This window comes from Odocoileus virginianus, chromosome 10 (assembly GCF_023699985.2).
Source record: "Odocoileus virginianus isolate 20LAN1187 ecotype Illinois chromosome 10, Ovbor_1.2, whole genome shotgun sequence".
Taxonomy (NCBI): Eukaryota; Metazoa; Chordata; class Mammalia; order Artiodactyla; family Cervidae; genus Odocoileus; species Odocoileus virginianus.
The window spans coordinates 59,123,363-59,136,527 of NC_069683.1; positions in this window are offsets into that span (position 1 = coordinate 59,123,363).

Sequence of the window (13,165 nt, forward strand, 5' to 3'; positions counted from 1 at the left end):
AAAAGTGATATAATATTATTAATTAAAGTACAGATTTTGTTCAAATTTCACAAAATGTTATGCTAGTGTTCATTATTTGTTTTCATGCCTTATTCAAGACTTCACAATGTATTTAATTTAATTGAGCAGCTTCAGCTGCATGCAACAAATTCTGGTAAATTCTCTTCATTTTTATTCTATTATAAATAGTTTCTAATTTTCCTTGTTATGGCTTCTTAGATACACCCTCATTTAAAAGTGGACATTTAATTTCCAAATACATAAGACTTTGTTTAAAATATCTTTAATATTAATTTCTCATTTTGATAATAATTTCTTAAATTCTTTCTTCTCTATAATCATCATCTGTGTTTTTTTCAGTCTAACTTTATTGAGGCTTTCATTGGCTAAGTCAAAGATCTCTTTTAGTAACTGTCACACTGTACTTGAAAATCTGTGGGTGATTTTCAAATATCTTTTGATATTGAATTTGATATTCAAATATCTTTTGAAATATCAAAATGTATTTCAAAGATCTTTTGACATTGATTTCTAACATAATTCCACAGTGATAACATCTGTATAATTTCAAATCTTTAGACTATGAAAATTTTGCACAGTGTTTTTTTGTCCCTAGTCCCTAGTCTCCTATGCTCCAATGTCTCCTAGTCTACAGTCTATGGTATCTTGAATAAAATTTGTATCCTACTGTTGTTTAAAAATCACATAAATCTTAATTGTATTGAATTGGTTCATGGTGATTTTCAGGTCTACTATAACCTTCTACTTCTCTATTAATTCATTCTATTGAATTAATTCATTCATTCATTCTATTAATTTTTGAGTTTGATATTGAAACTCCAACTAAAATATTTATCTAATTAAAACTAATCAAATCTAAAATTTTTTTAATTTTTATTAATTTTAATTTTAATTAATCTAAAATATTAATTAATCTAAAATTTTAATTTTAATTTAAAATTTTAATTAAATTTAAATTTTTAATTTTTAATTTTTAAATTTAATTAAATTTAAGTTTAATTTAAAATCTAAAAATTTTAATTAATCTAAAATTTATCTAATTAAAAATATTTATCTAATATATCTAATTAAAAGTATAATTGCAATATATAGTGGCTGCTGCTGCTGCTAAGTCACTTCAGTCGTGTCTGACTCTGTGCGACCCCACAGACAGCAGCCCACCATGCTCCCCCGTCCCTGGGATTCTCCAGGCAAGAACACTAGAGTGGGTTGCCATTTCCTTCTCTGATGCATAAATGTGAAAAGTGAAAGTGAAGTCGCTCAGTCGTGTCCGACTCTTTGTGACCCCATGGACTGCAGCCTACCAGGCTCCTCTGTCCATGGGATTTTCCAGGCAAGAGTACTGGAGTGGGTTGCCATTGCCTTCTCCGAATATATAGTGGAACTACATGTAAACTTGTTCCATTATTTTTCAAATCTCTTATGTGTTACCATACATTCATAATTTAAAAAAATGTTACAAATATAATGCAAACTTTTGATAATGTTGAGCTACTTGAGTACATGGTGAGGAATCTTGACTAATAAGTGGGGCATAACTTTAGGGGGATAGCTTACGATGATAATGAAATTGCTCAGAGACTTCTTCCATAAATTTGTGAATTATTCAATCATACGAAGACAGAAATTGTGTTAAAGATACATTCTGTGCAGTATCGCCATTGTATAGCTGCAAAGCAGTAATGTTTTTATAGGAATTTATACTTCTGGGCATATGGTGAGCAGCAGGATCATCAGAAGGAATTTTTAAGACAGCACATTATTAATGCACAAGGAATTAATTCAGCTACCAAAAAGGAGGCAAGTGGAGATCATATGCTGTCAGGATTTATCCCTGACAAGACAGATAAATTTTGTCCATAGTAAGTTACCACTAGGAGTGGACAGTGCCGCTTTCCCAGGAAGGTGAAATTATATTGAGTTTGAACCTGGCTTGCATTTCTCCAGCGGAAAATACTATAGTGGTCTCCTATGTCTTTTCTTCTTATTTGCAGCATCACTCAAAGATGGAGGCATAAATAACAATACATATTACGGCCAGGCTTCCAAGAATAATCAATTCATGAGAATAACAGTGGGTTAATGGCACATTTTTCCTGTCTGGGGATAATTACTGACATGATATTGTCTTCCCATGCACAGTCACATCAGCGGCTATAGGAGTACTGTTAGGCTGCTTCACCCAGACTTTAGTTCCAATTGCAGTTATTTCATTTGTGGATCCAGACACTCTCTCGCTTCTAAATGTTAGTAAGGTGAGAGGTTCTCCTTTTTGTACTTTGCCAATTACACATGGAAGAATTAGCAGTTGGGCAATTTGATCAAGTTTATTAATAGATAGATCATCCTTTCCCTCATTTTGTAGTTACTCCGATTTCTCCTTGGTAGTCTGAGTCCATAACTCCCCATGGACACAGATCCCTTTTAACACTAAACTGTAGCACCCTTAGATTAATTCAAAGTGTCCAGGAGGCATTTGATTCCAATACTAGTTGAAATAGCACATATCAATCTTTTAGTAAGCATATGTTCAGATATAGAGTAAAAATCCAGTGTGGTGGCCTCAGGAGTAGCTTGGAAAGGGCTAATTTCTTAATTGTTTCAGAATGGAAGTCTATTTTATGAATCTGTACATTTGGAAGAGTCACTTTCATCAAATGGATTTCTGATTTTCTTATAGGTCCATTATTTAAAATATTGAGGGCAGAATTCAGGTCTTGCAATTTTTATACAAGCCCTCTCCAAGTTTAATTAATTGCTGTTTAAGCAAACCCTTCATTTCACTCAAATCAACAGCTTGAGGATAATTAGGAATATAAAAATTCCACTGTATGTTATGTTCTTGGACAAAGTTTTATATTAGCTTACATTTAAAATGTGACAAATTTTCACTTTGAATTTTAAGTGGAACACATAATATAAATTAATTATCTCCAAAGTTTTAATAGTATTAGTCTGATTGGATTTCCCAAAGGGAACGGCCACCAAACATCCAAAATAGGTGTTCTCAAATATCAAGGATATGTTTCCACACTTACTGGCATCCTTTATCTTGAATTAATGGACCAATGTAATCAATTCACCATATTTGCCTAGGCAACTTGCCACATACCAACTGTCCTTTGACAAGCTGTGGCAAGCTGCTATGCTTAACATATTGACAAAATGGACATTGTAAAATAACAGTTTAGATTCATAGTTAAAGAAATATCTCAATCCTGAGCCCACCTGCATGTTGCTTTTTCTCCCAGATGGCCACATTTTTGGTATGCTCACAAAGTCAAGCCTTTTAAGTTATTGGAGTCTGGATCAACTTCTACAGCTTGGATTCAGGTTTGTTCATCTGTAATAGTTATACCAGGGTTCTGTAGAATTTGGAACACTGTGAGCATATACATGAAACAATGAAACTTTAGTAGTTTGAACAGTTTCCCAAATAACAGACCAAAATTCCTTTCCCCACAGCCCTTTGGAGTGAATTTTCCATTATGTTTTACCCATAGGGGGAAACCAAGTGGCCAATCAATTGGCTAGTGACCATGAATCTGTGTATTTATGACATTCAGTTAAATTTTCTTGCTTTAGTACCTATGAACACCATATAACTCAGCAAACTGGCTAGTTTTTACCTTCCCCAGTAGTTAGCAACTTAGTAGTTACCGAATTATATGCCGTCAGGGGACGTTTGACTTTAAGGAATACAGTATGTTGCCATTTGTCAAGGATTCTCTGTTCCTTATCAGTTCCTATTCTGGGAACAAGTGAAACAGCATGCTGTTCCCAGGATTGAGGTTACAGGATGAGACATGTATGAATCCACTTCAGTGACTCTTTTCAGCATCAGCGACCTTGTATATATTAGACTATCCATATTGTGACTATTGATAAAATTTCTTCCTGTGTAATAGCTGAGTAATCATCTTACTAAAGATATATAAGCCTGCATTTCTGCTAATAAAATACCCTTGCTCCATCAGAGCTTGGGTCCCTGTGTCTGTCTTTCTTTCTTTCTTTCTCTCTCTCTCCCTCCCTCCGGCTCTCTCACTTCCTTATCGTCGACTCTGGACCACCAGGTTCGGGTCCATTAAAGGACCGCAACAATATGCTACCATTTTCCAATAGCAAGTGGATTCTATATATTTAGCTGACCCATCAGTGAACCATGCATGCTGTCTTTCTTGTGTGGTTTGAGTCAAAGGGCTTTCTCCATTTTACAGGTGACTCAGTTATCTTAGGCCTAATTATAGCCTCTTGCTCACAGCCTTCTGTTGGGATTTCAGAAACCTTTTCAGGTAAGGCAGTGACTCCATGTGGTCCAGGTTTGGTTCAGTCCTGAATATATCATTTCCATTTTATTATGATGGACACTTCGACTTGCCCAATCCTGTGGTACAAGGATGGTACCCAATGGTACTTTGTACCAGACAAACTTTGTACCACTGCATGATTAGCACTTAAGGTCTCAATATTATAGTGTGATATATAGTCAATTAGGGCTTTCCAGATGGCTCGAGTGGTAAAGAACCTGCCTAGTGATGCAGGAGACTCAAGAAACACAGGTTTGATCCCTGGGTTGGGAAGATACCCTGGAAGAGGAAATGGCAACCCACTCCAGTATTCTTGCCTGGAGAACCCCAAGGACAAAGGAGCTTGATGGGCTACATTTCATTGGGTCACAAAGAGTCAGACACAGCTGAGCAACTAACACTAATATTAATATAGTCAATTATTTTCTACCAACCAAAAGCCAATAACAAACCAAAAACTTTTCTTAAGGTAGTGTAATTTCTCCTGACCTTTGGGAATTTCTGTTCAAACTACTACACAATTGCACTCACCTCATATGATAGCAAAGTAATGCTCAAAATTCTCCAAGCTAGGCTTCAGTAGTACACAAACCAAGAATTTCCAGATGTTCAAGCTGGATTTAGAAAAGGCAGAGGAGCCAGAGATCAAATTGCCAATATCTGTTGGATCACCAAAAAGCAAGAGAATTCCAGAAAAATATCTACTTCTGCTTCATTGACTATGCTAAAGCCTTTGACTGTGTGGATCACAAAAAACTGTGGAAAATTCTTAAAGAGATTGGTATTCCAGACCACGTTACCTGCCTCCTGAGAACTCTGTATGCAGATCAAGAGGCAACAGTTAGAACTGGACATGGAACAATGGATTGGTTCCAAATTGGGAAAGGAGTATGGCCACGTTGTATGTTGTCACCTTACTTATTTAACTTATATTCAGAGTACATCATGTGAAATGCCAGACTATATGAAGCACAAGCTGGAATCAAGACTGCCAAGAGAAATATCAACAACCTCAGATATGCAGATGACACCACCCTTATGGCAGAAAGCAAAGAGGCAGCAAAGAGGAACCAAAGAGCCTCTTGATTAAAGTGAAAGAGGAGAGTGTTGGCTTAAAACTCAGCATTCAAAAAACTAAGATCATGACATCTGGTCCCATCACTTCATGGCAAATAGATGGGGAAACAATGGAAACAGTGAGAAACTTTATTGTTTTGGGCTCCAAAATCGCTGCAGATGGCGACTGCAGCCATGAAATTAAAAGACACTTGCTCTTTGGAAGAAAAGCTATGAAAAATTTAGACAGCATATTAAAAAGCAGAAACATTACTTTACCAATAAAGGTCTGTATAATCAAACCTATGGTTTTTCCAGTAGTCATGTATGAATATGAGAGATGCACCATTAAGAAAGCTGAGTGCCAAATAATTGATGCTTTTGAACTGTGGTGCTGGAGAATGCTCTTGAGAGACCCCTGGAATGCAAGGAGATCAAACCAGTCAATCATAAAGAAAATCAATCCTGAATATTCATTGGAAGGACTGATGCTGAAGCTGAAACTTCAATACTTTGGCCACCTGATGTGAAGAATGTACTCATTGGAAAAGACCCTGATGCTGGGAAAGATTGAAAGCAGGAGGAGAAGGGGACAACAGAGGATAAGATGGTTGGATGGCATCACTGACTCGATGAATATGAATTTGAGCAAGCTCTGGGTGTCAGTGATGGACAGGAAAGCCTGGCTTACTGCAGTCCAGGGGGGTCATGAAAAGTCGGTCATAGCTGAGTGACTGAACTGAACTGAACTGAACTGGGAATTTCCTACTCTAAAAGCCCAAAGATATTCTTCTGTCTTGCTGTTTTTGCCATAAGCTCCAAAGTAGTATACTGTTCAGTTATAGAAACATACAATTATGTGTTGCCAGGTTATACTGAGCATAAGTCCAAAGCACACTGTATTGACTTTTAGTTGCAGCAAAAACCTGTTGTTCCTGAAGAGCCCATTGAAATTTATGCTTTTTCCTAGTTTCTTTGTAAAGTGGACTCAATATCTGGCCCAAATGTGGAACATACTGTCTCCAGAAACCAAGTAGCCCTACACATTTCTGAGTCTCCCTCTTTTTGGGGGGAGGTTTAAATTCCATTATGTTTTGTTTAGCCTCAGGCAAAATCTCTCTGTGCCCTTTAGCCCATTGTATCCTTGAGAAAACTTTACAGTGTGGGTGAGTTCTTGAACTTTGGATAGATTCATCTCCCATCATTTGTTTTTTAAGATATAAATACATTGGTTTAGAGTTTTTAGTACTATTTCCTCTGTTGGTCTTTTGTATCATATCATCAATCATATCATCAATATAATGAGATATTTGTACATCATTGGATACTTATAGGTGATCTGAATGTTCAGCAACAAACTTGTGACAAATAGTAGAATTATGTACACAACTTGTGGAAAGCAGCTGAACATATATTGTCTCCCTTGCCCATGAATACAAATCAATTCCATAATTGTTCTTCTATGGGTATAGTAAAGAAAGTATTGACAAGATAAATTATTGAGAGGGTAACAGGCAGGAAGGCCGGGAGTCTCCAAACAGAGGAAATAGGCTGCAAGTGCCAGACATTTTTATTTCTCTTAAGCGGCAGGAGGATACAAACTAGAGTGTTTTTTTTTTTTTTTCCTTCTCTATACAAATTTAAAAGGAGGTTTCTCTTAAAATGCTGTGTTGCCATGACACCTGGTTTCACCTGAAGCTAACTATTCTCAAACCTTGAGTTAACCAATACATTTTTCTCATGGAAATGTTTGTCTTAAGCTATGTTAATGTACCCCAGACTCTATCTTCAAGTTGGTTCCACCAAATGGCTCAAACTACTTGACAAACCAGTATGTTATACTCAGATATTGTTCCCCTAATCTATGTAAGTGAAACTATTTGTGTGGTAATCTACCCTTCTACAAGATTCAAGTCAATCGTTTTATGGCCTGGGGTGAATTATCTGGTGCCATTCTGAATTTTAAGACATCCCTTTCTTTTCATTAACAGACTGCTAGTGACTATATAACATCCAGCTGAAGACTAGCAGGGGGGTATTCTTTCTGCCTGCTTCTGATGCCTATGTCAGAAGCTTTCTCTATCTCCTTTATACTTTAATAAAACTTTATTACACAAATGCTCTGAGCGATCCAGCCTTGTCTCTGGCCCCGGATTGAATTCGTCTCCTCTGGAGGCCAAGAATCCTGGCATCTTATTGTTCAGCAACAACCTTTCATTCTTGCATATCATTGTCTAAGATGGCTATGTATTTGTTCTATTAAAGCTACAGTATCAGGGATTGCAGAAGAGGTAGAGTTACTTTGAGATGCTAGGGACTGTAGCACAACAGGTTGCTCTGTCCATGGGATTCTCCAGGCAAGAATAATGGAGTGGATTGCCATACCCTCCTCCGGTGCCTCTTCCTGGCCCAGGGATTGAAACCACATCTCTTAACTTCTTCCTGCACTGGCGGGTGGGTTCTTTATCACTTGCCCCACCTGAGAAATCCAGCGGCCATACAGAGTTATTCATTTTAGTAAACATGTTTTGTATAGTTTTAGTAATTTCAATTTCCCTGTGGGAATTCAGTATTGCTTCAGTTTAACTAATTTTTCAGTGGCTGGCAATTTTATGGGGCACAACTAACTTTTCCACAATTTCAGGAAATGCCAGTTTTAAAGTACACACTTCAAACTGATATCTTCTAGCTTCAAGACTGAAAGTCATGCTAGCCAAAATGTCAATCCTCATTATATATTCTGGAATAGAAGTGATCATTTCTGATTAAGTTCTTCTAGATAATTGCCCCATTTTAAAATCAATTTTAGCTTGTACAGCTTCTGTTTACCCCCAAGGCCAGTTATTATCACTTTCCCTTTCTGTCCTTTAAAATTCTTGGGATTTCCAAGATGGCGGAGGAATAAGACAGGGAGATCACCTTCCTCCCCACACATACATCAAAAATTTATCTACATATGGAACAACTCCTACAGGACACCTTTGGAATGCTGGCAGAAGACCCAAGACTTGCCAAAAGCAAGTCAATCTTCTTTGACTGAGGTATGGAAAAAGATTTTAAAGAGAGAAAGAATTTCAGGACAGGGATCTGTGCCCAGGGAGGAAGACGTGAATGAGGAAAAGTTTCCCACACTCAGAAACCACTTCATAGGTGAGGACAGGAGGGAGCTTCCAAACTTCAGAGGGGAGTGCAATGGTGGGTGCTCAGGAGACAAAATGGAGAGATTTCACCACAGAGGTCATTGTTGAACAGCACTTTCCAGCCAAAACTGGCTCTCACATTCACACCCACAGCAGAGAGTGGGTGCAGGATGCTGAGGCTCAGGCTTGGGTGTCAGACCCAGGAAGAGAACCAGGGTTGGCTGCAGTGAGGATATTCTGAGAGGGCTAGAGAGACCAGGGAATATTGGGTGTCCCAGAAAGGCAAGATATTGCTGTAGATGGGACATTGTAACTCCGTGCATTCATAAACAGTGGCTGTGGGCCCCAACGGCCGCCAAAACTGGCAAAACCAGTAGGAGTGCCAACGGCAGAATTAGATCCATCAGCAGTTTACAGTCCCAGAGAGGGAAATGTAAGCCACAAAGTCAGGGAAAGTGCCTGAGGCAGCAGGCGAAACATTGCCACTGCGGTCCCAAATCCAGAGGTAGCATCTGCACCAGGTTGTGAGCAGACACAGGTGCCTGCTCACACCTTCCTGGGAGCCTAAGCTTTTCTTAGGGACCCATGATTTGGAGCCAATTCCTCTGGAAGAGTGCATGGCCCACCCCAGGCCAAGTCTCTACCGTTGCAGGCACTCCTGGTACATCTCAACTGTGTCTTCAATATCCATCCCTCTCCCCAGGCTGAGTGAGCAAGTGAGCCATAACAAGCCTTAGCCTTGGCCCTCTTGTGTGTGGGAGGGAACAGACACCAGAAGATGGCCTACAAGAAGAGCCAGGCCCCAAATCAAAGCAGAACATCAAGGGCTGTATGACCAAAGAAGAGAATAGGGGTTAGCAGGTACACTGGATTCAGTTCAGTTCAGTTCAGTCATTCAGTCAGTCATGTCCGACTCTTTGCTACCCCATTAATCGCAGCATGCCAGGCCTCCCTGTCCATCACCAATGCCCGGAGTTTACTCAAACTCATGTCCATCGAATCAGTGATGGCATCCAAACATCTCATCCTCTGTCGTCCCCTTCTCCTCCTGCCCCCAATCCCTCCCAGCATCAGGGTCTTTTCCAATGAGTCAGCTCTTCGCATCATGTGGACAAAGTATGGAGTTTCAGCTTCAGCATCAGCCCTTCCAATGAACACCTAGGACTGATCTCCTTTATAATACACTGGTTGATCTCCTTGCAGTTCAAGGGACTCTCAAGAATTTTCAACACCACAGTTCAAAAGCATCAATTATTCAGTGCGCAGGTTTCTTCACATTCCAACTCTCACATCCATACGTGGCCACTGGAAAAACCATAGCCTTGACTAGACAGACCTTCATTGGCAAAGTAATGTCTCTGCTTTTTAATATGCTATCTAGGTTGGTCATAACTTTCCTTCCAAAGAGTAAGCGTCTTTTAATTTCATGGCTGCAATCACCATCTGCACTGATTTTGGAGCCCCAAAAAATAAAGTCTGACACTGTTTCCACTGTCTCCCCATCTATTTGCCATGAAGTGATGGGACCAGACGCCATGGTCTTAGTTTTCTGAATGTTGAGTTTTAAGCCAACTTTTTCACTCTCCTCTTTCACCTTCATCAAGAGGCTTTTTAGTTCCTCTTCACTTTCTGCCATATGTCATCTGCATATCTGAGGTTACTGATATTTCTCCCAGCAATCTTTATTCCAGCTTGTGCTTCTTCCAGCCCAGCGTTTCTCATGATGTACTCTGCATAGAAGTTAAATAAGCATGGTGACAATATACAGCCTTGACGTACTCCTTTTCCTACTGGGAACCAGTGTGTTGTTCCATGTCCAGTTCTAACTGTTGCTTCCTGACCTGCATCCAGGTTTCTCACAAGGTAGGTCAGGTGGTCTGGTATTCCCATCTCTTTCAGAATTTTCCACAGTTTATTGTGATCCACACAGTCAAAGGCTTTGGCATAGTCAATAAAGCAGAAGTAGATGTTTTTCTGGAACTCTCTTGCTTTTTCGATGATTCAGCAGATGTTGACAATTTGATCTCGGGTTCCTCTGACTTTTCTAAAACCAGCTTGAACATCTGGAAGTTCACGGTACACATATTGCTAAAGCCTGGCTTGGAGAATTTTGAGCATTACTTTACTAGCGTGTGAAATGAGTGCAATTGTGTGGTAGTTTGAGTATTCTTTGGGATGGCCTTTCTTTGGGATTGGAATGAAAACTGACCTTTTCCAGTCCTGTGACCACTGCTGAGTTTTCCACATTTGCTGGCATATTGAGTGCAGCACTTTCATAGCATCATCTTTTAGGATTTGAAATAGCTCAAATGGAATTCCATCCATTAGGTTTGTTTGTAGTGATGCTTTCTAAGGCCCACTTGACTTCACATTCCAGGATGTCTGGCTCTAGGTGAGTGATCACACCATCGTGATTGTCTGGGTCGTAAAGGTCTTTTTTGTACAGTTCTTCTGTGTATTCTTGCCACCTTTTCTTAATATCTTCTGCTTCTGTTAGGTCCATACCATTTCTGTCCTTTATTGAGCCCATCTTTGCATGAAATGTTCCCTTGGTATCTCTCATTTTCTTGAAGAGATCTCTAGTCTTTACCATTCTGTTGTTTTCCTCTATTTCTTTGCATTGATCGCTGAGGCAGGCTTTCTTATCTCTCCTTGCTATTCTTTGGAACTCTACATTCAAACGGGAATATCTTTCCTTTTCTCCTTTGCTTTTCGCTTCTCTTCTTTTCACAGCTATTTGTAAGGCCTCCTCAGACAGCCATTTTGCTTTCTTGCATTTCTTTTTCCTGGGGATGGTCATTTTTGAGATTTCTGTCATTTTTGAGATTGCATCCAGGTACTGCATTTCAGACTCTTTCGTTGACCATGATGGCTACTCCAGTTCTTTTAAGGGATTCCTGTCCATAGTAGTAGATATACACTGAATTAAATTCCCAAATTAGCCTGAGACTGTGGATTTTAGGGGCAACTGTGGACTTTGGGGGGCTTCCCTGGTGGCTCAGAGGGTAAAGTGTCTGCTTACAATGTGGGAGACCCAGGTTTGATCCCTGGGTCGGGAAGATCCCCTGGAGAGGAGCCAGTAAAAACCGGAGTAAGGCCATATCTGAGACTGAGCAGACCCTACACTGCCCACAGCAGGTCCAGAGACCTTAGAAATATTGGAGGACTTTGATATGAGTTCCTTTCAGGTTATGGGCTGTTGAATGTTTCTTTCACAAATAGCATTGAGGTTTTGTCTTCTGTGCTTTGTGGTCTATGAAGTTGTTCTACAGAAAGGGGTCAGGCTTGAACATCTGAGGTGGAAACCGGAGTCCAGGACTTTGAACCACCAGAGAACTCCTAACCCCTGGAATATTAATTGGCAAAAGCTCCCTCAAAGGCCACCATCTCCACACTAAGACCAAGCCCTATCCAAAAGCCAGCAAGCTCTGGGGCTGGATGCCCCACACCAATCCTTCAGCAAATGAGAAACACAACCCTTCACAGTAGCAGGTAGGCTGCCCAAAGCCAAACAAAACTCATAGATAGCCCAAACACAGTACTGAATATGGCACTGCCCTTCAGAGAGACAAGATTCAGCTCCACCTACCAGAACACAAGCACAATCAGTGCGAAGAAATAGAGGAAAACAATAGACTGGGAAAGACTAGAGAACTCTTCAAGAAAACGAAAGATAGCAAGGGAACATTTCATGCAAAGATGGGCACAATAAAGAATAAAAACGGTATGGACCTAACAAAAGCAGAAGATATTAAGAAGAAGTGGCAAGAATACAGAAGAATTATACAAAAAAAGATCTTCACAACCCAGGTAATCATGATGCTGTGATCACCAACCTAGAGCCAGACATCCTGGAACCCCAAGTCCAGTGGGCCTTAGGAAGCATCACTACAAATAAAGCTAGTGGAGGAGACAGAATTCCAATTGAGCTATTTCAAATCCTAAAAGACGATGCTGTGAAAGTGCTGTACTCAATATGCCAGCAAACTTGGAAAACTCAGCAGTGACCACAGGACTGGAAAAGGTCAGGTTTTATTCCAATCCCAAAGAAAGGCAATGCCAAAGAATGTTCACATTACTGCACAATTTCACTCATCTCACATGCTAGCAAAGTAATGCTCAAAATTCTCCAAGCCAGGCTTCAGCAATATGTGATAAGGGGACGACAGAAGATGAGATGGTTGGATGGCATCACTAACTCAATAGAAATGAGTTTGAGCAAGCTCCAGGATTTGGTGATGCACAGGGAAGCCTGGTGTGCTGCAGTCAATGGGGACATGAAGAGTGGGAAAGACTGAACAACTGAACTGAACTGATGGATCGAGAAAACACAAGCAATGTTTAACAAGGACCTAGAAGTATTAAAGAATAGACAACCAGCAATGAATAACACAATAACTGAGATTAAACACACACTCGAGGTAACCAATAGCAGAATAACTGAGGCAGGAGAATGGATAAGAGAGCTGAAAGAATGGTGGGAATAACTGTAGCAGAGTAGAATAAAGAAAAGTGAGTAAAAAGAAATGAGGAAAATCTCAGAGACTTCTGGGACAATATTAAGTGAACAAACATTCAAATCATACAGGTCCCAGAAAAAGAAGACTAAAGAAAGTGGCATGAGAAAATATTTCAAGAGAT